Source organism: Amphiura filiformis, chromosome 15, assembly GCF_039555335.1.
Source record: "Amphiura filiformis chromosome 15, Afil_fr2py, whole genome shotgun sequence".
Taxonomy (NCBI): Eukaryota; Metazoa; Echinodermata; class Ophiuroidea; order Amphilepidida; family Amphiuridae; genus Amphiura; species Amphiura filiformis.
In genome coordinates, this window is record NC_092642.1 from 23,595,581 (window position 1) to 23,623,394 (window position 27,814).

The following is a 27,814-nucleotide window of genomic DNA, read 5'->3' on the forward strand; positions in this document are numbered from 1 at the left end:
ACAAAAAAGGGGTGTTATCAGTGGGGAACATTTTCCAGGTTATCTGAGGTCAACTGAATATTGATTGTCGGATTGTCAGGAAATTTGCTTGGATTGATATGCATGGAGATTTTTGTTATACAATTCTGAATTAGATAATATACTTAGCACACATTTTAAGAGTAAATTTGTATTTCCTATATCCTTGGTGGTATTTACCAATAAATACCCATATGTCCCATCCGGAAATTAATTTACAATTATAAAACAAATCACCAGCATATTATGGACTATCAATGCACATGGTCTTCATCCGTGGCATTGTCTTTTTAAAGACATTTCTTGTTTCAAACCACGTGTTCGCGAAATTGAAAAAAAAAGTATTTCCATCGAGCAGCTGACGCGTTTCTGCCAGAAAAGAGTATAATTAGAAGTATCATTCGCGTTTTAGCGAAAATAGGGGTATTGTCGAAGGGCAAATAAGTCGCGAAATCGCTAAAAAAAAGGGGTGTTTTCCCCTAAAAACTTCGCGAAATGAGATGCAAAAGGGGGTGTTTTTAAAGTTCACCGACAAGCATGAATACCCGCGGATGCACAGAGTGCAGGGACTGGGCCTAAGATCGCAATAGTTTGTCTGTTTCGCAGCCTACTGATAATGATGACATAATGCACAGAATGCAGTGTATTTTGGAAAGCACAACTGAACAATACAACACCCCGGGACAACATCAACGTGGCGTATATGCATAGTTAAAAAAAAGAAAATAATAATTTAACTTATAATATGCAAAACAGAAAAATCTCAATTACGTAGAGCCAGCAAAATATTTAAAATGAATTCTTCAGTTACGTGACCAAACTCATTTTGTATTATGCGTGGTAAAAATCTCAAGTTAAATTTAATCTATGCAAAACAGAAAAATTTCAATTACATAGCACCAGCAAAAATATTCAAAATAAATTGTTCATCTGTAAGTGACCCAAATCTAAGTGACCCAACTCTAAGTGACCCAATTCTAAGTGACCCCACTCATTTTGTATATGACATAGGCCTACATCTTTACAGCGCTAAGGAAGTTACACGTTTCACTTTGAATCTCCTGTCTTGCCATGAGTACATCTGTGGATAACATTGTATGCCCCTTTCCTTGTGTAGGATTCTTCAAATTCAGCCTTTGGCTCACCGTAGAATAGTAGGTGCCACCACTATGTTACATCAAATTTTCTACGGGAATGCATTACTAAACCAACTGCTTCTGACCAGCACCAGACTGACCCTCGCCTTCGCCGCTCAGTTAGATCTCACGACCTTGCAGTTCAAATTCCAAGATCTAACCTTGTTAGTCATGAGCGGTCTTTCATTCCATCTACAGCCCGAACATGAAATACACTCCCGCCTCACATTCCTGGAATTGTGAAACGGACCAGCTTCAAAAAGGAGGTTAATAGCTATCTAGGCGCCAACCCGTCAGCTTTATCGTAATGATAACATCTGTTAATGCCTTGATATGTCTTGACATAAAACAATTAGTAACTTCTCACACGGGAATAAGGATTTTCTTTTGGATGATGTAATTAAGATTAGGAACTACGAGCGTAAGAATTTAAAGAAAATGTTTTGGGTGATCTTGACACACAGGATTACTTCAATACTGTACCCTAAACCCATTTCAGTGTTGACCAGGCAGTTGCTCAACTACCACAAAAGCAAAATGCACTGACTTGGGACAGCCATGTCAGAGCCCAATAATTTGAAACAGCAAAAGAGATCTATGAGAATCCGTACAAATTCCTTGCACAGATGAAAATTTCCAAAACGGTGTTGCTTATTGTTTTTCACGTACTTTCATCGGGAAACAGGTCTTTTTCCACACTATTTCACTTACTTTTTGGGAATTATCATCTGATTATACCAACTAAGTCAGCTAATTTCGGGATAACGTATTACAAAGGATATCAGCGTCATTATAGTTTTAAAGAGATGATAATATCCAAATATTTTGCAGTAGAAATATCCTTGAGATAAATCTCTTTAAACCTGCCATGGGGAGGGGAACATTAAGCATATTACTTCTAGGGCTTCTTGGCACCTTGGTTTCATCTGACGTCTTGTCCGCTGTAATGACGCTGATATCGCTAGTAAGCTTAAATTTTATTTAAATTATATTTACTAGCAAGCTTTACCTCACCATTAGGTTAAAATTCTGTGGAATCAGGCTGAATATCAGGTTAGCCTACAGTATGAACATACCACATCATACAGTCCATGCTGAACAGCAACAGACAGCAGCAGTATAATGTGGAGTTAATTGACTTCATGGGTAGAGTCAGTTGATTCTGTACTAAAAGTCAGGTCCTTTTGAGAGAGTCAGTGCCAAATAACTACCGGGTCGTGCACGAATTCACAGGTAGGGTCAATTGACTCCACGGGCATGACGGGTAGACTCAACTGACTCTCTCGTGACCATCAGTTTACTCCTTTTGATAGTCAGCAATAGTTTACTCCACTTCGAGAGTCGCTTAATTGACTCCATTCTAGCTATCAGTGTTACCTTTCTAATAATATTTGAATAGATGGTTAATACTTCTAAGACCATTGTCGGAATATCTTGGTGTAATAAAATATATTGTGTAATATGTTTGAGAAATTAATCGTATAACCGCATGTCACCTTCGGAGATATTTTCAGATTATAGCAAGGAATTGCAACTTTGATTCACAAAAAATAAAATAAATCTATAACCGAAATTGATGTAAATCATTATAATGGTACAATACAAAGCATACAATATATGATTACTACATCAGTATTATTTCTTGTTTTGCCATAATATTGATGCATTTTATTGACCTTTATCAAAATAATAATGACGTACTACAATACTGTCTTATCGGACTGTTCTCCTCTTGAATTACTATGAATAGTGTTTGTATCTTACTTTTACCAGGAGGTACCACTTTGAGTGCCTAATATCATAAAACTTGTTTTACTTTGCAACCAGTAGTCAAAAGTTTCAGTTTACAATAATTTTTAATTTTTTCATATTAGGTATTAGCATGGAACCAAATTCATTAGTTTGTTTAAAATATGAGGGTAAAACGGATATTATCTTATTTTCTCTATTGTATTGCCTTTTTCAATTTGTATTAGGTGACAGCATGGAATCAAACTCTTTATTTTGTTTTAATTATGCGGGTAAACGGATATTATTTTCTTTTTTTATTATGTTGCCTTTTTAGTAGGGATACGAAACCTCGGACAGTTCATTATAGCTTGTATACCGGTTTCAATTTCTAGGAGTTGATCAAAATGACTTCTTATAAAGATGCTATTTTAACATTGGGAACAAATCGTAGAAACTATGAAGATGCACCTAGAATAAGGTGCGATGCCACAGCCTCTCAAAAGCGTGAGTCCAATTGAGTGGTTTGAAGAGTTATACTCAGAAACGTGAATTGTTTTGAAGGTTTTAAAGACGGATGTTCCGTGGGTTGGAATACTATAGGCATATAATATCAATTATGTTTGAGGCCCAATTCGTAACCTCATCTTGAGGGCCTTGATACACAAATCTCTTTTCAACATAAGATGAGATCAACATAATCATGATAATGGCATGTTAAAGAGATGTTCTATAAGGCATACACATTATTAGTAAATATCGTGAGACAGCACATCATGACTTTCATAAATCGATACTTTTAGGTATGATATTCAGAAAAACATAAGAATTGTCAGATTGCGTTAGGACATAACTGAAAACGAAACTAACAATTGGCAAAGAACTGATTTGTAGTAAGATGAAAGCGTAAAAGCTCCCCAAGATTGTGACGACTAATACCAAGATAATTTTCTCGATTTCTTGGTGGCACTTTTAAGCTTCCATAGTTAGAGCTACAGGTCCGAGCAAAGAATTACGTATGAATTTAAGAATTGGCGATTGCTGCCAATAATTTTAATTATGAAAAACAGATTGAAATGAGGTTTGCTTATTAAAAAAAAGATTGGCTGTAGCATTTGTGTCACTTTATTAAATATTACATTTAGGACACTAAACTAGCATAGTTTTAGAATATTTTGGACGCAGGGAAATATAGAGCAAAATAAGACAAGTACAAATGCTACGAGTAAATATAGTCGCGATTGTAACTTAGTATTCCTTATCAGTCGAAACTATTCGTTTATTTTTGAAAATGATGATAACCGCTAGCCTACCACGTGACTTTCCATAGATTCCATTATTTCTCCGAGTTCATAATTCCTCTTCCCATCAGATACTTTTCCCTAGGAGTTATCACGTGACACACATACAGGTAATAAATCCCGGGAGTACCTATATATGTTTACAGGGCAGTGATTATTCGCTTTCCGGAGAGGTGCATGATGGGAAGCAGTTAAACGTAAAATGTAGAATAGAGATAGAATACAAATCCATCTGACCCAAACTCGCGTGCCTGTCCCCTGATAATCAATTAGAGTGTCCCTAGAAGTATTTAAACTCGATAATACCATTTGAGTTCATTATTACTGTAGATTTCTATGCAGTACATGATGGCGTCAAAAGAGCTCAAACTTTTAACTTTTGTGTCGCTTTTGACGGTGTCACTTAGTATTCACCCGGTGGTAAGAATGCATCTATTATTATCAAAAATAGCTTATGATGTACTTGTATGTTTACAAATATGCATTAGACTTTTTCATGAAATTAACATAAATTCTAATTATATTTTTGTAGCACGATGGCTTGATGAACGCGGACGAGTTACGTACACATTATGGAACAGTTCCTTTCGACTCGGAAGATTGTAAGTATATTGAATACATCTATATGCATTTATCTAAATCTTTCTTTCCCTTTCTCTCTCTCCCCTCCCCCTCCCCTTCTTTCTCTCTCTTCTCTCTCTCTCTCTCTCTCTCTCTCCCATCTCTCTCACGAACTATCTCTCTCTCTTTCTCTCCCTATGTTTCCATGTTTAAAACGTGGATTCAGACGATATTTTATGTGACTTTTTATATTTCAGTATCAGACCTTGAATTAGTCAACATTTGGGACAATCAGCCGACTGGTGGCAGTCCTCTTCACACTGACTTTGAGTTTACCGCTTTTGGAGAGGATTATCGTGCCCGTGTGTACGAGAATCGTCATCTCATGCGTCCTGATTTACATGTTGAACGTTGGGGAAAGGCAGGCAGGGTATCATCTGAACCAGTACAGCAAGGATGCTACTATTTAGGGGAATTGATGTCTCACAGCGACAGCGTTGTCGCTGTCAACAAGTGTTTGGGAATGGTAAGGCAGCTTTTCGTAAAACTAAAGTTCGATAGGCGAATTTATGTATGACGCAGAGAGGTAGGGGACTTGTCAGAATATAAATTTGTACAATCGACCTACATGCCGCGCAATTATAGTGCGGCATTTTATGTGTCAAGTCAAAAACATACTGCCTCTTGGAGGCAGAAAAAACTTGCCTATAACTTACCTATACTGTTATATCTAAGGCAAAAAAGTCAAATGCGAAATGAGGTGTTTTTTAATCCATGTCTTCAAATGACAAAAATACCTTTTTTTTTTTCTTTAAATTGGAATGAGATTTTATAGTGGGTCTCTCCGACACACACACAAAACAAATCATATTCAAGAATAGGTATGATCCCCTTTCAACCTGCAGATTAAAAAAGGTAAGTTAGCCGGATCCTTTTCCAATATGTACAATTTTAAAGTAAAACATTTAAGTTGATTACAGTTCTTATTTTACATAATTTTCAATATTGTTCCTTATGGCAGCTTTCATTTAAACCATCTGAAGTACCTAAATCGTATTGGTCTACTTATGTATATGGCATACAGGGAAATAAAAAAATACTGATTTTTATTCGGGTGCGCCATCGGATATCACATGACCGGTGCAGCCGGTCAATGTGTGAAAACTACAGTACTGGTTAAGCCAGTCATTGTATGAAAATGGTCACATGTGGCTCTGACTTCATCAGAACTAATTTTAAATCGTGCAAACCATTAATATTCGTGATGTTTTTAGATTATTTACAGAAGCATTCAAAGAATTTTGTACACAGGGACACTAATGTACATTGAAATGTGCGTGAGATCGATTGTATAAAAAAAGGGATCGCGATTTGCTTCTTTGATATAAAATTCCACGTGTAACACGCACTTGAAGTTGACAGTTTTGCTGAATCAAATCTTTGCCACTAATTTTTGTTATGAAATACAAGGCGAAATTAACCAAGAATGTCTGTTTATTGTCAAACAATGATGGGCATTGGTGTCACTCAGCTTAATTTTAGATATGATTTGTACGTAGCAAAAAAATGTCATATATAGAACAGAAGAGTTCAGGTGTGTTAAGTCAATCGATTAGGCGTTCGACAATGATGTGAGAGGTTGCTGCTTCGAACCCTGGCGGTGCTAAATTACGTTCTCTTAGAAACAAATTGAGTTAGCTTGAAATTCCCCTGGACAGGGAACTTGCTAATTGTCTTGTTGTAACCCGTACGAAACTCGGGGAGCTGATCCTGGTTGCGATAGCTATTTGTGGAATGTCTAGGGTGTGCGCACTTGAAGCAGCCAAGTCCCTGTGTTGTTGTTAAATGGTTTGTGGAATTATGTGTGGCCGTAGTGATCAGCGACAACATGTAAAGTGTGCTGAGGCTTATAGATCAACGTCTAGGCGTTGTGACTGTAAATCACCGCGCTTTTTTCATAATGTTTTGCGCGGGAGGGGTGCTGAAACATTTTGGTAGTATTGATAATTTTCGTTATATTTCGTTTATATCATTTTATCAGACAGGAATAATAAGCTATGGTGACCATGACTTATATATTCTTCCGCTGACAAGAAACCACACAGAAATCTACAGAAACCGATTCAGACGTGATGCTGATGGTACCAACCCGCACATCATACATAAACGAAGAGCGTCTGCTGCTGATTCATTCTACCCTGACTCCCAATTTGGTTCTACGGTGGATACAGAAGGTAAGATGTTTACGATCAAAAAAACTTCTCGAGCGAGAAACCTGGATTCTACTACTACTACTACTACTACTACTACTACTACTACTACTACTACTACTACTACTACTACTACTACTACTACTACTACTACTAGTAGTAGTAGTAGTAGTACTACTACTACTACTACTACTACTACTACTACTACTACTACTACTACTACTACTACTACTACTACTACTACTACTACTACTACTACTAATAATAATAATAATAATAATAATAATAATAATAATAATAATAATAATAATAATAATAATAATAATAATAATAACAGTAATAATAATAGTAATAATAATAATAATAATAATACATGCAGGCATGCATGCTTGCATGTAATTCATGTAACAATATTTTATGAGTTTTCTATAATGCGGCTTATATTTCAGAATTTACGGTATTTTAAAATTATTTGTCTTTTCTCATAGACTTTGATCCTGACAGTGGAGTAACTAGAACGCAAGAATATCAGGCTGCTATCGAAGAGAATCTACAATCAAGAGGGGGTGAATATTTCATGGAGCTTCTGGTAGTTGCTGACAATAAAATGAGAATGTACCACAAAGAAGGTCTGGAATCTTACGTTATGACATTATTAAATATAGTAAGTATGATAAGGATAATTTAAGCAATATTGTGTGATTTTCTCACAAGGACGCCGTTAATTGTGTTTGAATTTTTACTTTTGCATGATAGTAATAACTGGCGGTTATAAATCTTGGGACCTGAAGTGCTCTTATTTACAGTCAAATTAAAGAGTTTTTGATTAAATTCGGGGATCCCGGTTTTATTCGCCAATAGAGCTCCAAGTAAGCAGCTAAGTTGATTTCTTTCATTTTAACTCATTATTTCGGCTTAAGATTGACAGTTGTTACTAATATTATGTAATAATATTTAAATAAATAATGATAATAAATTAAAATTTAAACTAAATCACATTATGGCTTTAACTAGTAAAATGATCGAGTTTACATTATCCATCATGTGCTTCGAGTGTATCACCATATCGAAAAATGAGACATTTATGGATAACTTTCCGATAGTCACCGGGTAGACCGGGACCCCAGTAGCGGATTTAAGCTGTCAGCAAGTCAGCAGTTGCTGACAAGGCCCCCTGCTAATTCTATTTATGCCCGCATTAAATCTTGGGTTACTTCTCCTTCTCCTCCATCCACACCCCTAAAGTGGTTCAGCCACAAATGGCACTTAAAATCGGCAAATTTTGACCCCTAATAACTTTAGGTGTACACCAGATATGAATTTCTAGTCTTTTGCATCTGAAAGAATGTAGCTTAATGTTACTAGGAACATAAGATTTGTTTTGTATTTTTGTGTTTTAGTATTAAGTTGACGCTTTCAAAAATAGTCATTTTTGCCTAACATACCATGCATACAGGATACGGTACAAAATGCCAATTTTAGTATGATATTTTTTTATATTTTTGATCACTTTATAGCCATTTTTATTATTTATCCTGATATTTCAAGTTGCTCTTGAGTCAAGTAATAAGAAAAAACTACTTTCTAATCCTCTGTATGGATTTTTAAGGGGGGTCAAAAAATGCACTTCCTGGCAACGATGCACATGCAAAGTACAGGTTATGGGGTCAAATTTTCAGAATGCTCCCAATTATGTCAAGTAATATATCAAATTACTCGTATGGTCATGAGGATTCCAAAAATGTATAGTTTGTATGTGTCAGACCTTTCAGGAGGGCGCTATGACGAAAAATGTTCATAGGTCAACGACCTTTTTGAATTCTGACCATAGTTAACAACGTCTGATTTTGGTAATTTTGGTGTCTAATTATATATGTTTTCTTGCATGAGAAATACAACTAAGCAAATTAAAAAACTATACAAGGAACCGATGACCCTCTTTTGCAATATGTCTGCCAAAAGCGTCTATATTGTAATGAGGAGGTCATTGGTTCCTTGTACAGTTTTTTAAGTTGCGTAGTTGTATTTCTCATGCAAGAAAACATAATTAGACACCAAAATCGGACGTTGTTAACTATGTAATAACAGGATTAATAAGACAATGATCAAAAATAGAAAAAAGGGTATGTTGAAATTGACATTTTGTACCCATAACCTGTACATTATTAGTCAAAAATTGGGATTTTTGGGACCATCAACTTAGTATCAAAACACAAAAAATACAAAACAAATCTTATGTTCCTAGTAACATTAGACTACATTCTTTCAGATGCAAAAGACTAAAAATTCATATCTGGTGTACACCTAAAGTTATTAGGTGTCAAAATTTGCCGATTTTAAGCGCCATTTGTGGCTGAACCACTTTAGGGGGCCTAAAATTCTGTAGGGGGTCTAGAAATTTCTCTTTTTGAATTGCTCATAGACATTGGCACATGGTTAATCCATTCTGAACATAATTAGGACCTATAAGTGCACTGTGACATTATCATGGGTCCTTCAAAATCAAAGATAATTTGATTGAACAGTACGAAGTGCTGATTTTGACCCCCCCCCTGAAATCCCAACGAAATTCCGAAATCAATCTTTTTTGGCATTAGGCATTTCAGACACAGTCAGTGAGTGACCACATTCAAAAAGAGGGTCACAACTGATTTAATTAAGAAGAAAATGCCTCTCAAAGAGAGCGCTTTGTCATTTGGACACCTTAAATTCCCAATTTTGGTCAAGGTCGACAAACTTTGATGGCCCGCCATTCGGAAACGAAATTGAATTTGAATTTTTTTTCTTGTGACCTCACCTAGGGGTCCATGAAAGGTATCCCTGAACCAAAGGAGAGCAAAATCCAAGAGGGTGGGTGTACACTCAATCTGTTTTGACATGGACTGACCCTATTGTATTCAATCTACGATTGCAGACATCCACAGGTGATGAGTTCAACCTGCTTGTAGTGCAGCGCGATATATTCAAACATTTTTTTCACCTATTGCTATATGTTAGTTAATCCGATTTATTACCTAACTTCGCCAGCGTAAAATGTTTCAGAGAATGTATAGATCTTTACCCATGTAGTGTCCAAAATGCGACCTTTAACCCTCAGATACTTTGCCTGAATCGTTATGATCAGAGCAATACTTTGGAGTGGTTTATCATGAATATGATCTGATCAATTTTAAAATTTGACCCCTGTATGAGCTGAACTTTTTTCTGAGCAAGGTGCATTTTGCCACCCAAGTTTTTCCTATTCCTTGAGGTCAGATTGCTTCTTGACTCGACTGTCAAGTAAAAACAGAAAAGGAAATATTCCTTGTTCTTTAGTCCTGTTAAAGGGCTGGGGTATGAACGTTTGGACAGTATTTATTTTGGGACATTAGAGCACATCAGACATATCGAATTGCATTCTGAATACGAAGAATGTCTTTCTAATATCAAATAATTTTGATTTTTTTAAATTCGCAATTTAATACACATTTTATGGCAAATCATTAAAATTGATATTTTTGATATTTAACAGTACTCGAAGTAAACTTTATAAATCTGATGATTTATACTTAAAGTGTATGTATGTAGGTGGGATGAAAAGCCGACTGTTAATTTAAAATTTTGACCTTTCGTATTGAAGATATGGATTTTTTTCCCAAAACACCAAAAAAATTAGGTCTTTTTGGGAAAAAATCCATATCTTCAATATGAAAGGTCAAAATTTTCAATTGACCGTCGGCTTTTCCTCCCAGCTACATACACTTTAAGAATATATCATTAGATTTATATAATTTACTTCGAGGACTGTTATATATCAAAATTTGAAAAATATCAAATTTTTATAATTTGTCATAAAATTTGTATTATATTGTGATTTTCAAAAATGAAAATTATTTGATATCAGAAAGACATGCTTCGTATTCAGAATGCAATTCGATAGGTCTGAGGTGCTCTCATGTCCCACAAAAATACTGCGAAACGCAATAAACGCTCATTCTAAATCCCTTAAACACGCACATATTTGATTAACCCTTGATTTGGTATAGAATAAGGTAAAACTAAGCGCGAAACTAAACCAGCTTACGCCAATCTTTACTCCACAGGTGATGAGTTCAACCTGCTTGAAGTGCAGCGCGATATATTCAAACATTTTTTTTACCTATTGCTATATGGTAGTTAATCCGATTTATTACCTAACTTCGCCAGCGTAAAATGTTTCAGAGAATGTATAGATCTTTACCCATGTAGTGCCCAAAATGCGACCTTTATGGTTGGCTATTCGGGTCATTACGTGTATTGATACGTGTATTCGAAATTTCGAATACGCGTAATAGAATAGGCCAATCAGCGTTTAGATTCGAGAACGTGGGTTACAATTTCGACCTCGTGAGACTGCCCGCATGTGATATCAAAGCAATTGACACTTGTCCTCGTGCACTAATAACAAACTTCACTTAATAATTACAAGAATAAGAAGCGGGAGAAGAATGTGAATGAAGATTATTTTGAAACGGACCCGATATAGCATTCATTTCTACATACTTACAAAGTATGATGATTTGCATAACTTTTATTTTGCATAAAGAAACACCGCGCGATGTGAGTTGTAAGGGTGCAAACTACCAAATTACTGTTTCTCATCATTTATTAGACATTCGGATAATCATCCCTAAAAACAGAAACATACAGTCATGCAGCGTACACTTTTAAAACATGTGTTTGAACCTGAGGTAGGCATAATACTAGTTCCAGGTTTGAACATAAACACTAACTTATGCAGGATACACCCCGTGCAGCCTACGACTATACAGTAGGTATGACCAAACACGGAGGAGCTGAAGGTCACTCTGTATATTTATCTTCTACCTGACCAGCATGCAAATTATAGACAACCGCAGGTCAAGGCTGTGTATGTGTTGTTCGGTATCGGCCGCTTTAGCATGTTTAGGGGCAGGATACGGTCACTGTTCTAATATTCTCTACTTTCAAAGAATAATTCATATTATAATTTATATGTAGCCTAGCCTAATACTTTAGGATTCAATGTGGAGACAGATATATACAGATATTGCTAATTCATTTGTTACATACACTATCCGCTGTTTAAAATGTTTTTATTCCAGGACGGAATAAATGTAGGCCCTATTCCACATATAATAAAGTTGGTACTAAGAGTGGAGTGTATCCTATCTATTTTTTGCTACATCAGAAAATATTTCAACACGGAATAAATGCATTTTAATTTAGTCCCAGAGAATTTTTGAAAAAGCATTTTGTATAAAGGAAGCCGATAGGCCTACCTTTAACCCTCAGTTCTCCCCTTAAAAGGTATGAAAATACCAAAAACGAGGCTTTATTCTCTGATCTTTTAGCATGTTCTGTTCATTCCCGTCATTTCTTACAAAAAACGGCGTGATGTAGCACGGTGAGGATTAAATTATCTCCGAATTGTTATCTGCAGTGAACGAGGTTGTTTACGTGCCTCGATTTAAATACACGGGCTTTAAAATTTCCCTCCCACGTTCTCGAAACTCAACGCTGATTGGTCTGTTCCATTGCGCGTATTCGAAATTTCGAATACACGTATTAATGAACGTTATGATCTGTTTAGCCAACCATAGACCTTTAACTCTTTTGCTTATATTGGACCGTGCATCTCAGATTTTGAAATTTGACCCCTGTATGAGCTGAACTTTTTTCTGAGCAAGGTGCATTTTGCCACCCAAGTTTTTCCTATTCCTTGAGGTCAGATTGCTTCTTGACTCGACTGTCAACTTTTTGTGTCAAGTAAAAACAGAAAAGGAAATATTCCTTGTTCTTTAGTCCTGTTTAAACACGCACATATTTGATTAACCCTTGATTTGGTATAGAATAAGGTAAAATCTTAGCATCCTCCAAACAAGAGGTCAAAATTTTCAATTGATCGTCGGTTTTTCATCCCAGCTGCATATACTTAAAGTTCATATCATTACATTTAGAAAGTTTACTTCGAGTTTTAATAATTTGTCATAATATTTGTATTCTATTATTATATTTCAAAAAAATCAAAATTATTTGATATGCAATTTGACGTGTCTGATGTGCTCTTATGTCCCACAAAAAATACTGTGCAATAATAACTATATTACAGGTAAGATTATATCTCTTTTATTCCAGGTTTCTCGACGATTTGTTGACCCATCTTTGGGAGTAAACATCAGGCTCTACATCGTTCGATTTATTGTTTTAGAAAGTGATGCAGTTGGTACGGTAAGCGAAAACATTTATAACCTGAATGAAATTATGCCATTAAATTTTCCTTTCTCCGCGCAATTTAATTTGCTCCGCGAAGTTAAAGTTTTTCCTGCGTCTGTATTTTTGTGCGTCTGTATTGAAATGTTAGCCTTGTTTGACGTGTTACAGTAATGTCAACAAGTAGGGACTGTAGGCCTACATGCATAGTTGGGGATGTATTAAATGGGGTACGGATAGTGTGATAATAAAATTTGAAAGTGGTTTCTTGTATGCAACCTTGTCAAATGCTGGGAAAATCCAGATCGTTTGAATATGGCCGCCAAGATAACTAACAATTGTCAAAAATTGACAATGTGCTTTGGATATCATAATGCTTAAAAAGCAGTTATTTTGATTAATGCATAATTATATCCTACATGACAAGGTGTATAATGTTATTTTTTTTCTATTGCTGCGTTTTATGTGTGTGTTGTATAAAAGTTCCGCGCAATCTTCTATTCGCGCAATTTGCATTTTTTTCCGCGCAAATCATTTGTCCCTGGCCATTACCATGGTCTAATGGAACAATATTTGAACAGCGATTTTCAAAATAATTACAAAGGCACTTTCTTTTATCATAATTACTTTTCCTTTTTGTCACTATAATGTTAAGAGATTTTTCAAATTTAATCCAACTATAAAAAACCAAAGCAGCACGACAATCTCGGAGTCAAACAATGCAGAGCCGGATTAGGCCAAACAAAATCCTGTTCTAATACTTAGTATGGGCTGCAATTCAATATTAATTACGGATAGGAAACTGACGTATTCTTTGGCTTTCTCTTCCAGTCAACGGATATGTTTCCACACGAAGGAGCTTTTACTGTGCAAGCTGATACAAACCAACTACTGCCAGATTTCTGTAAATTCCAGGATGTTTTAAACCCGATGGATGATACGGATAAAGATCATTGGGACTACTGTCGGACAAAGTCATTTGTTACCGGTAAAAGCCTGTCATATATTACCGGTAATAAGTGAGTTATATCCGACAGTTGAACACGACTTGATCAATCACAAGAAGACTCTATCCTAATTCAATTCAGAGTCACTAGCGTAAATATAAAGGACTGGGGAAAGGAGGTTTTTATTCGCTGTCGAGGTGATGTAATAATCAGATTAATTACCATAGCAATAGGTTCTAAACAAGTTTTGAATAGTCATGTTAACACGGTCGGACACCGGTTACTTATTACCGGTAATAAGTCACTATTACCGGCAATATTTCACTTATTACCGGTAATAAGTCACTTATGTCCGACCACGTGAACACGACTTATATCGCGCTGCACTACAAGCAAGTTGCACTCATCACCTGTGTATTGTCGTGTTCACACGGTGGTCGAACATAGGCGATTTATTACAGGTAATAAGTGACTTATTACCGATAATAGTGACTTATTGCCGGTAACAAGTGATTTATGTCCGGCCGTATGAACACGACTTTTGTCTGTAATTATAGATTGAATACAATACAGCTCCTTTTAAAGATACTAATATTGTAGGTGCGAGTGATTAGCATGTTATTAATATTCTATAGAATTACCATCCAGGCCTTAATGCATGCTCTTTGACATCTATGGTTCAATGCAGAGAACATACTAGTGCAGTGCAATAGATTCAAAAAATGTTTTAACCTATTGCTATGGTATTATTTATTTGCCCATTGGTCTGTTTTGAACAGATTATGATCAAATTGGTCAAAATCAACGGACTGAAGCTTCCATTCATCTTTTGTGTCCGATGTCTGATTTCAGCGCTGACATATTGGAAAATATCAATATTCATAAGAGTGTACAATCACCGTCCAGTTTCCGAAATTTTGTTAGTGAAATACAACTGACTGGGCGTAATTATGCAACGCACAAAGGCTTTGGCTTCATCGATTTGCTACATGGTTAATGTGTTTAATTTTATGATAAATATAATTCCATTTATTTATTCATTCCTTTCTTTTCCTTCTCTGTTCTTATTCTTTATTAGGCCTACACTTAATCACCTCTTTCTCCCCTTCTCCCTCTCGTCTTTCTGACTTTTGATTTTGTCTTTGTCTCCTCCCCTATCGTTCTCCCCTCTACCTTCCCTCTTTTCATCCCTCCCTACTTTGTCATAATAATCATTGATTATATAATACTTGACATTTCGTTTAATCCTGTTTCTTTTCAACAGATACGATTTATTTGATTCTAAAGACCTTAAAGAAGGCCACAAAACTGCTGGTGCAGCTCCTCTTGGTCAAACCTGTAACAGAAAACACCAATGTTCCATTAACGAGGATCGTGGATTAAAGACCGGAATAATTATTGCACATGAAACGGGTCATAAGTAAGATTTAATTATGTTTGTATTAAGGAGGTACTACACCTCTGGCCAATGTTGTGCCTATTTTTGCATTTTTCTCAAACATATAGCACATTGGTGACAAGTAAGATATGTATATTATAGGGGCAAGGACTACAACTACTGTAATGAAAATTCTGCAACTCAAAGGAAGTAGTTATTGATTTATTGATCAAATATTGGGTTTCCCTCATTTTTGACTGTAACTCCACAATTGTTGTCTGTGGTGAAATAAAATTCCCATTGCAGTAGTTGTAGTCCTTGCCCCTATAATATACATATCTTACTTGTCCCCAATGCGCTATAATTTGTGAGAAAATGCAAAAATAGGCAAAATTGGGCAGGGGTGCAGTACCCTTAAGTTCATTTTTGGATGCAAATATTTTATATTTTATAAAAACATGATAAGACATTGATGCCATCGGTATTACTCAAGTGTATGCGAGTTATAGTAGGCGGAGCAAGTAAAATGGTTTTTGGAGGAATATTGCGCGCGTTTATAAATGGCCCTTCTTTTTGTGTTTTTTTTTGTGTTTTTTTTTTTTTTTTAGATTTGTATGGCGCTTTCAACTCCTATGGTTATTTGCGCCAGTACTCACTCCTTTGTCAAATTGCACCTGAATATCTTCATTCAATCACAAAACGTTGCATGGTTCACTGCATCTTAGTTATTTCCTTTCAGCTTGCTTTCACGTTGCATATGTTTGTTCGTGTAAACTCGCAAAGTGATTTCAATGTAATTTCTCAGTCTTGCAGTCTTCTTAAAAAACAAACGGTATATCTTCAGTCAGCCGAGGAAGGGCTAGAACGTGGTCAAAACTTTACATGATCCTCCGCTAGCTTGACTTCCTCTCATCCAAGCCTATTCCCCATTGCCCAAGTTTGCGTTACCCATCCGACACCACGTGGAGGTTTGGGTTGAGTTGCCTGCAGGCCTTGCCGGACAAATAGCCCTTCGACAGCTAGCTGGGCTTTTAAACGGTTTGGTCATCCCGGTGTCAAACTTTAGCACGCTTCGTAGCAATCGATAGGTGTTTTGGGATTCGCTTCGTAGCGTCGATTAGCATGATTAGGTACCTACAGTAATTAGCCACAGAATTAAGGTACAGTTATATACACCCCTGTATATCGTAAACAAAGACAGATAATCTCATAGTTGGAACGAGCAGCCAATTATACACAAAGCGTTCGCGAACAAGAGAACCAGCGCCGTGATTTTCATTGATTATAGACTGGTTCTATTTTGGAAATAATGTGCTTATTTAGGCATAAAGCGGCAAGTTCCCGTAAAAGCTTGCAACCAAATTATTTTGGGATTTCTTTTAGAATACCCTACCACTGTAGATTTTCAATGGGGGTCTTTTATGAACGCCCCATACACATACACTGTGAATGTAAAAAATGGTAGGGTATTCTAAAAGATAGCCTTATTTTGGTTAATTCAAATAATTTGGTCTGCCAAGCTATATTGGAACTCCGTGATTTCAAAAAGACCCCGACCCCCTACATGCTCATAGACTAGAGAGAATCTCAATAATTCAGGTTAGCATGTGTTAGTAACGGTTGATCACCTACTCCCCATTCCAGATAAATACAGCACTAATTTTTGGGGATTAAAAAAATATGATCAAGTTCTGCAAAATAAAACATAGCTAAATCCTAATCCTTTAGTTAGTCCTAACTGGCAATAAAAGTAAAATTTTAATATTTGGCCAATTTCTTGAAAAAAGAGCCAAAAACATGTATTTTTGTCACATTTTCTGACAATCGAGTCACAAAAATCAAAGACTTGGAACAAGTCTAAGCATTCAAAATGTTGAGTAGATGCCACAATTTTGCTCTAATTCCCACTTTTTTGTGTTATTATAATTAAATAATGGGTTTTAAAAATGAAACACGTCTTTTCCAAAAACTAGAATGCATAAACTGAAATTAGTCTTAGTACAAGTCTTTGAGCTTGATTGTCACAGCATACGAAAAACACTCTAAAAACGCATGTTTTTGGCCCTTATTTCCAAAATTTGGCCAAATATTAAAATTTTACTTTTATTGCCAGTTAGGACTAACTAAAGGATTAGGATTTAGCTAAGTTTCATTTGGCAAAACAGGATAATATTTTTTTATCCCAAAAAATTAGTGCTGTATTTTTCTGGAATAGGGAGTAGATATCTTTACTAATTTGAACCTGCTGGTGGTGAGCAAGCGTTATTTTGAGTCTATAACCATCAAATGACCCCCGAAATGACCCATAGGGTTATACCGGGGTCAAAATTCTAAATTTTACTCATTAGCGTATATCAAATTATTTGTCTGGTCGCAATGATTACAAAAACAGTTTAAAAATACACAAAAAAGTTTTTAAAACGTTTTTAACATGTTATACTTTGGGTTTGGTTTAGATAAAAACTTTTTAATAATATTATATGTCGGGTTATATAAAGGTCATGGAAACGTTTTAAAACGTTTTGTGTGAAAACACACTGCAACAATGTATGTTTTTAAAAATGTTTTTAAAATAATATTTTCGCAAATAATTTGCCAAATACGGTATTTTGTCAACATTTAAATAACATTATGTTAGTATGTTTGCAGTAGTTTATCAACAAATGTTTTTGAATGTTATGAAAACGTTTTATACCCTTTATATGTCCTTTATATAACCCGACATTTATTTTTTTCTGGCAACATTTTCTAACCTTTTACCAGCGGCTAGCCAGCTTTCTTGGTCAGGGGTGGCAAAATAAAACTTCGAGGGCACAGACAAAAACAATAAAAGTTGCATTATTATACAGTTTTGTTTTAGAGAGACTGTTATGTCTTGTGGCTTCCAAAAATGCTTTACTGGGACTATGTGTGCAAGTAGCGCGCAAAAATTGTGTATTTTACAGGCATTGACGTCAGAATAGGGGTAAAAGTAAAAATGCTCCAAATCACTCTAACTCATGTTAAATTATTCGTCTGGGTCTAAAGATCACAAAAAAATGTAACATATATGCGATGTCAAGTTCAGCAGATAGACGAAAAATAATTACAAATTCCATTGAATCCTATGTAATACTACATTATCTTTTGCTTCTTTGTATTGTAACATGCTAACATCGCAGATAGTGTAAACTATTCTTTGTATGAAACCTCTATAATTAACTATTTCGTAGTCTATGTTGTTATCGTGGTTATAGGCCTATTCAATAAAGACAAATGGATTTCTTAATATCACGAATATCCATTTTAAAAGCCAGGGGCAAGTAAGAAAAAGAAAGGACGAGGGGGAGAGATGGAAAGAGGGAGAAGGAGAGCGAGGGAGTGACAGGCCCCTAAAGTGTAGGCATAAGAAGGAATAAGTGCAGAGAAAGGAACATCTATAGAGGTCTATAAAAGTGTTTGTCAGAAACCAAAATTGTGACATGATCAAGGGGAATGAGTCACATGTCGACCCTGGTCAAAAATGACTTTTACAACTGTTTCTAAAGAGAACATCTAGAGCTTTCAGAAACTGAAAATCCCATGTTGATACGACTTTGCCTTGCAAAGTTACTTCAATGTATCAGTCGCTGAAAACAATATAAAACAAAAGAATTTGAACACTGTTTTTGCCAATATCTTAAAAACAATATAAGCGACATCCGACTCTTTCCCTTGATCGTGTCACAATTGTGTTATTAAAAAGAATCATAAAAAAAGCATTGCTACCGCAATTATTTTGTATTCTATTTCAACATTACAGCTTAGGTTTGAGTCATGATTCCACCTATGGTTGTCAGACAAAGGTCAACATTATGTCCGGAAAGCTAGCATCCGGTGCAGGAAGTTTTGAATGGTCTTCGTGCAGTAGAAAAAACATTCGTAGCTTCTTGGAGTAAGTAAGACTATGATATGATTAAAGATCATTAAGATAGAAGCACTTTTCAAGATATAGTTCATTAAGGAATCGCATAGCAACGTCATTTGAAAATTTTGACCTTTCGTAGCAGGTATTGAGGATATACATTTTTTTCCAAAAAACCTGAAACTGCGTCTGTTTGGGGCAAAAATGGATATCTTCAATGCAAAAGGTCATTGTCAAATGATGGACGGCTTTTCCTCAAAAATATCAATTTCTAATAATTTGCCATGAAATTTGTATTATTTGTGCTAATAATTTCAGTTACATGACGATCTGTTGCCTGTCGTCACCGGAAAGAACAAAGACTTAAAGGTCATTTACATTAACAGGGTTGAGATGAAGGAAGTTATTTGATTTTTTTTTCAATTTGCAGGAATCCTACAGGTTCATGTTTGAAGGACAAGCCCTTTGAAGAACCCGTTCCTGTTGACGTTCCTTCACTTAACACACAATGTGCGCTCAATTTTGGGCAGGGGTTTTCAGTCGTAGATGAGGTATAGTAATATTATAAAGACGTGATGTTTATTTTGAATAGAACGGTGCAAGACTTACATAAATTTAGACATATACAAAGGCTGATAACCGAAGGGAAAAAGGGGAAGAAAAACACACAAAATAAAAAAATTAATCCTATGCATGCATTTTTATAAACTACTGGCATGACTTGTAATATACGCTATTGACTCATATGTTTCTGTTTGTTACCTTGAATTTTCGTAACTGTTGTTCTTTCAAGCCCATAGATTGCGGTCGTCTTCAATGTAAGATTGGAAATTATCAAACAAAATATATGCTACCAATGGATGGAACACCGTGTGGACTCGGAGATAAAACGGTAAAGGCAATACTGTTGTTCATTCGTGCCGTGAAGTTATATTAATGATGAGGGAAAGGGAGGGTTGGAAGTTATGAAAGGGCATCGGGGTACGCCAAGCTACACAAAAGCTTTCCTTTCATTCCATCATGGTAATAATTTCATTTTGTAATTTGTCATTTTTAGTGGTGTATATCAGGTGAATGCGTTGACCCATCAGACGCTATAGACGGTACTTGGTCGTCTTGGAAAACTGACATGAGCCAATGCTCAAAAAGCTGCGGTCGAGGCGTTCAACAACTACGGAAACGATTCTGTGATAACCCTTCGTAAGTTTGATTATAAGGTCAATCAATAATCCCACAATACCCTTTTAGATGTTTAGCTGCCATTTTCTTCGGAATGAGTGGGTCATGAATATACTGGGGGCAGAGAATATTTATACCAAAAATAGGTGGGTCATAATTTGTTTACATCCAAAATAGGCTAGAGGAAGAAGTTTTTGCGCGCTCGGCATAATAGACTTAGTTTCTCTTGAGTCTGTGTGGGCGGAAAGGGGTCATAAAAAAGTTAAGCCCGCGATGGAGGGGGCTCGTAAAAAATTGAATCTGGTCACCGACATATTCATGCCCCCCCCCCCTTCCGAAGAAAATGACATCCCCTTTTGGTTTAATATTTCCTTTATGCCACTCTTACCATTCTCCATTACCGTATCTCACCTCGTTGCTCACTGACCGTGTTTATAGTGGCTGTATACTGCAATAACAATTGATTTTGTAGTACTTTACGGGACCACGTGTGGCCGAGTGGATAAGGCGCCCGACTCATAATACACAGGTTGTGAGTTCGAGCCCCACTCGTGCCAACGTGTTGTGTCCTTGGGCAAGGCACTTTATCCTCATTGCCTACTTGGGGGGATGTGGTTGGGTTGGATTGGATGTTTGTATAGTTGTTTGTTTCAATGTTGCAATTTTGGCGCTGATTAAGCTGCTGCCTGCAAATTGCATTGTGTCTGTTTAGGTGTGTTTAATGTACAATTCTAGCAATTTTACCTGCGGGTCACGATTAGAGTTTGAAATAAAAACCTTCCTTTTTTTTTACTTAGCGTAGTACTTATACGCTAATATACGCTAAATAAATGAGCGTATTATAGTGGTGTACGGTATTCATACTGTATCCTTATGCACATATGGGATTAGGCTGGAATGTTAATTATCCGTTATCTTGGCTGTTAATATTATGAATTGACCTCAATGTTTATCAACAGAGGCAAGGGACTGGTATTTCGATAAGCTTGAGCAAACTGCATAGTACCACCACAGTGTTCAATAGCCTTATTGTTATGATTATGTGGCGGGAGTTTAAAAGCACGAGCCCTGAACAAAATATAATGCGCGCGCATACTGCCAGGCAAGAAACAGTGGACATTGTGGTGATGCGTGCGCATACTGCCAGACAATGACGTCAGAAGTCAATCTGAATCCGATCCTAGCACAGGCATATGAGAGACACAAATGTGACCGTACATCACGAATGAGCCGTAAATTCCTCTCCGGTCAATTTTGTTTTATTTTGTATTTAGAAAATATATATCCTACGCTTTAAAATGGTATATTGACTACAAACGATATCCAGAAGCGGGGTTGTGGTTGAACTTTGCTTCTTCAACAAAATGGTACCTTTTTTCGTTTGTACATTTGTCTCTTTTTCCACATTGCTGGTAATAAATATCAAACAGTCATAATTACCGGTCATTTCAAATCATCCCTAAGTCAGTGAGGTTCAGGAATGTCCTCTCATTGTTAATTGTTGGTTATACATACCTAGACAAAATACAAAGCTTTGTAACCCACCACTTGAGCATGATTTAGGCAAAGCAAAGAAAGACCAGAGTTATTAAGAATTCTATAGACATCTAAGATAGAAGCTCAACAATAGGATTATTGATTGGTTTCAAATGAGACACATGTCGCACACAGCATCATCATCCCTATATCTTCGTGTCGAGAATTGCCGTGATAGTACGGCGTATCCACTCAAAAGCTACGCATAGCGATTTTGTTCGAGATATGCCGAGCGACTCAGGCTAAGCATATCACTCACACGATATGAGATACCCCAGCGGTTCCATTCATACACGTTTATTTGCCATTACAAGAAAATTCGATTTGTTGTCAGGTAAAACGCAGGTTTTGTTTTCAATACATTAACTGAAAATTCAATACACTCAGCTACGATTGCTGTTTTCTTTTAAAACATATTTTTAACTGCATTTTCAACGTAAGGTTTTTAAATAGTACGTTAATAATGTGATACAATCAACTGTTTGACAATAATCATATCAATAGAAGATGACACTGCCATGCATAGCCCATTCAGCTCAGGACATGCACTATCAACATACATCTGTCATAATAAATACCAGAAATACTTTAACCTTTTTTTAACGTACTTCTCATACCCGACTTTCATATCCCACCTGACTTTCTATCGTTATAGCAAATCTGATTAAACATGATTTTTTCAGAAGGTTCGCCGTCGCAAATAATAAAAGAGTCAAGTAGAAAAAGTGATCCCGCCTGGTAATCGAACCCAGGACCTGAGGTTTACGAGACCTGTGCCTTTTCCACTGGGCCAAGGGAGCTTCATGGTTAGGCTGGTTAAAATTCGAACCCATAAGCGGTCACTTGAACGTATCTCCTCCCCGCAAATAGCCCATAGTAGCTAGCGCCGTAAATGCGAGAAATAAATAGCCCCCCTGTGAGGAAAAACAGTGACATGATCGACGGGTATTATATATATAAATAAACATAATTTTTCACCAGGTTCACCGTCGCAAATAATAAAGGAGACAAGTAGAAAAAAAGATCCCGCCTGATCATCGAATCCAGGACCTCAGGTTTACTAGACCTGTGCCTAAACCACCGGGCCACATGAGCTTCATGATTAGGCTGGTTGGAATTCGAACCCATAAGCGGTCACTTAAACTTATCATCTCCTCTTTATAGGGGGTGTGCACTTATTTTGTGAAATAGCCCAATGTAAACTTTGATATTGTTATTGCATGTAGTTGCATGTAGTTCAGCTCTTTCACTGCTAGTAACATTTGTCATTTATTGAAAATTGACTTCAACGTACGTACCGCCCTGTTGCTGCAAGCCTTCTAATACACGTTTGACGATCATGTGACAAATCGAATCTGTGATGTCAATATTGATATCGATATCAATATAGATTTCCCCTAATCAAATTGCATATTGTGAACTTCAATCTATCAAATTGCATAGCTTCACTGTGAAAGAGATTTTTACGTCTTTTTTTTGACGATCATGTGACCAATCAAATCTGTGACGTCAATATTGATATCGATAACAATTAGGCTGTTCCAGTGAAATTACATACCCATTGGATGTTCCATTTAATTTACATAGTCCACCTGAAATGGCCCCAAAATAGTTGTTCCATTTAATTTACTTACTCCTCTGAAATGACTGTTCCATTTACTTTACATACTCCCTCTAGAATAGCTTCACTGTGAATAAGAGAGTTTTTTTACTTTGTTTTTCCTTTTTTTAAAGAAATTTTATTTATTTATTTATTTTTAAAATATTTTTTTTAATTAATTTTTTTTTCGTTACTCATTTAGTGGATGTTTTAATGTTGTAATTACTAGTATTTCCAGATAAAGTTTAAGATAAAGTATAAACATTTCATTTGAAACCCCCTAAGGTTAAATAATAAATAAATTAAAAAGCCCTTCAATACAAATTCTGCAATACATGTATTTCCATTAAAAGTCTGCCCGTTATCTGACGCAATTGAATAATAATATAACCGTGTCCGAATGAACTGACACCAATTTTTTTGGTAATTGGTCAACTGATGCATTGTGATAAACAAACATGCTCTTATTGATTGGCTTGAGCCAACTTTTAAACCTGGTTTATACTTACTTCTCTTTTCGCCAAACGCCAAGAGTTTCTAGAATGCTGTTAAAATAAGAAAAATTTTAGTGCTTATTTATTGCACATTCTAGGGAAGCGTGGTTACCTTTTTAAAATAGACAAGTGAGAGGGTTTTCAATGAAACGTTTTATGTGTCAAAACTGAAGCATCCTCTGTATAAAAGAATATATGAATATTAACTGCATATCACATAATACGATTCCTGATACCCAATTGCGGCACATTTTGATGTCGTTTAAGAGGCAGAGAATTTTATTTCAATTTTATTTACACCAAAATATTGTTTTAATTTACTGAGAATGACGATAGAAAAAACGTTGAAAATTCTATGTAAAAATTACATTAGACCCCGCTAAAGAGAACTGTTTCGTTTTTATGGTAATTTAATCTTTTATTTCCTGAAATAAAATTAGGGGTCTAATATGGATTTTTTGTATAAATAATAAAAACATGCCGTGTATACAAGAAGCTACAAGAAAAATGGTAGGCTCCATATACTGACCCACATGTATTATACGAGTAGCACACGTACAGCCCGGCCAAAATCGATATAATGTATTGTGCATGTATAGGCTCATTTATTGTCGAATTTCTGTATGTAGAACACGCAGTTATCAACAATTGAGCGCTATTAATACACATTAATGTTTTAAGCAAATAAAATTCCAAAATATGGTACGTTTTCTGTCTTTGCTTGTCACGTGGTAAGCCTATGTTGAAGTTGCGATTATATGTTCAAATAAGTTCCTAGATGGATACCAACAAGTTAGGTAGCCGAGCGGTCTAAGGCGCCAGGTTCATTCAGAATCGATGATAGCGGTGCGACGTGAGTTTGAGCCCACCTGTGCCGAACTTCAGTTACTTTTTTAAATTTTATACTTACGATTATTTATAGGGAAATGTGGCTGGGAGAATTTATGTATGGCGTAGAGAGGAGTGGCTTATACTAGTGATAAAAGGCCAATGCTATTTACCTACATGTAGGGGAGAAGTTTGTAAATATTGGTGTTGAACACATGAGGCCGTGTATTGTTTAAGCTAATTATGCCGTCAAACTCTGTAGAGACTAAATAAGATTCAATTCATTGATTTCATATTTTGTAAGGAATTTGTAACCTAATGGATTCTAAAAATATTTAAAAAGAGCTGAGACCGTAAACCAGCACTGGTTTACTAGTCTCAGAAAAGAGTGACGCCATTTCCAAAACTAATAGCTGCTAATGTTTATCTATTGTTGACTTTTGTCTTCAAGACCAATGTATGGTGGAAAGGATTGTCCAGGGGATTCCATAGAGTATGAAGTCTGCAACATTCAAGTAAGTGACTTTCAGAAATTAAAATTGATAACGAAGTCAATCAACGAGATAATTATTAGTTTTAAGGACAAAATCGTCTAATGTATTTAGTCTATACGGGTATAGTCTACAGTGTATCCGAATACAAATATAATTTTCTCATACATTGTAACTTCGAGGATTCATACTAACAACACAAAATTTAAATAAAAACATGTAGAAGAGTCAAAATTGTGTTCGATTCGGTACTTTTGTCCAATTCATTTATCCCATTTTCAAGCATTTTCTGAATTCATTTGAAACAATACCAATACATATGATATGTTGTAGTGGGTTGGGCAAACTTCTTTGCACTAAAAAGCTTATTTGAAGACACACTTACACTACCTATAGATATTCACAAGAAACGAGAATATGTGAAATGGTTAAAGGGGCATTTCGTGATCCACAGCCTCAGCCCTCCCCTCCCCTCCCCTCACTTTTCTCCAAAAACAAATGTTGAGATATTTATACCACTAGAAATATCTGGCTACATAATGTACACAGCTTCCTTCCAGATTTAAATTTGTTTAGCAAAAAATGATATCGTCAAAGTTGTATTTACGTTCTGGTTAATAAAACGATTCAAATCCAGACTGAAGGAGTCGAGAAACTTCTCAATGACATCAAAGTTTCCAAATTGTGACAAAATAATAGCATCCGGCGTAGTATTTTTAGGGACCGATCGTTATTTACGGCAGGGGGGAATGGGTGTTTTGGCAAAATATCGACAAAAATTTCGCGTTCCCCCCTCGCGTCCGCTCAAAATTTTCGCGTTCCCCTTGTTTTCCCAATTTTCTCCATTTAAAATTTAACAATCCCCCTTCTGGTTCAACTAAAATTTCAGGTTCCCCCTCAAGACCACAAAAAATTTCGTGTTCCCCCTAAATTTACCCATCCCCCCTGCCATAAATAACGATCGCTCCCTTATTGAGACACATTACCAGGCGGCATAGGACACGCAACACGGACGTACGAGGCTGGCGAAGATACAGGGCTGACAGCCCCATTCACAATACACGGTTAGCGATTATAAATGGACAATTAACATACTTGCAGTGGGGTACTTTGCAGAACCCCAACGGTTTTAGAGTAAGATAATTTTGCTTTGACACCACATAACAAATTTAGAATTGTTTGTGAAGATTTCATGATTATGTGTTAATCCAATGGCGACGTCAAAATAGCGATATCGCATCCACCATCATCTGCACATTACATTACCATGATTGCCCGCTTTTAATTTCATTCTAGCGTGGCCTACAATGCGTTAGCTCGACGATGTACGACGAATAGCAATATGCATACAATTTATACGTGACTGATTCAATGTTTAGTGTGTACACATGAGCTAACATTCACGGGACATGTTAGCAAGTACTCGATCGGTGAACTCTGAATAAAACCTGAGATATCCAGTATTATATAAAAACTTAACTGTAATTAAAGTTTAGTCTTTCACGTTGAATTTTAGTACACCATTGGGCATTACAATCATGCAAAAATTAGAAATTGAGGGCGTCGCTATGGAGCATATCACAATGGCTTTAATTTCCTTGACTAGCGCTATTCTATACCCGGGTCCCATGTTCGAATCCTGGTCAAGGATAAATTTTTCATCCTTGGTCTGTTCGAGGGAAAGAAAGTGCATATCCTTAACCTCGACCGCTAAAAAATTATTTATAATGTAATTTTACTTCAGCCGTGTGACAGGTCACAAGATGATTTTCGTAACGAGCAGTGTGCAGCAACTAACAGTGAGCCATTCGAGGGACAGTATTACAAATGGATTGGATATGTCCATACGAGTCAAATTGGTAAGCATTTTGTTTGTTAATTTGTGTCGCTTTATATTTGAAATATAAAGCGTCAATCCAGGTGGTGAACGCCACGAAATCTCTAAACTCAGTACAAAAGGGTTCCTGGATACCCTGGAACCTTTTTTGAGGGTTCAAGGGCTAGGGTTCCATATACTGGACAAAAACTTCTAATTGGCACCCTTTTTTTAAGAGTGTAGAAGTACAAACCAAATTTGTGGCATCGGGGTCGATGCTTTGCGTCACACGCGAACGCGACGCGACGCGTAAAGAGCGTAGTGCGAGTACAAATCGCGCAGCAGTTGGCGGGCCAAAGAAGCATTGCACTGAAATAATTATTCTCGTACCTCCAGTTTCCGATGTCTATTTACTTTGTACGGCTGAGCGGTTTATCAATATTTATCCAATTCTGATATCACCCCCTCTAGAGTCTATATCTATCTCGAGTCACCGCA

The 27,814-nt window shown here is 36.2% G+C and overlaps 1 protein-coding gene and 1 long non-coding RNA gene across 2 annotated transcripts in view; both read left to right on the plus strand.

The window, feature by feature from the left end:
* LOC140170820 (A disintegrin and metalloproteinase with thrombospondin motifs 13-like) overlaps positions 1-27,814 on the plus strand; it is a 78,532-nt gene that overhangs the window by 38,735 nt on the left and 11,983 nt on the right. The gene's annotated exons all lie outside the window — the stretch shown is intronic.
* On the plus strand, positions 20,449-27,361 carry LOC140172164 (uncharacterized). Its single transcript, XR_011861685.1, has 3 exons — positions 20,449-20,572; positions 25,461-25,524; positions 27,245-27,361. It is a non-coding gene; the product is annotated as an uncharacterized lncRNA (long non-coding RNA).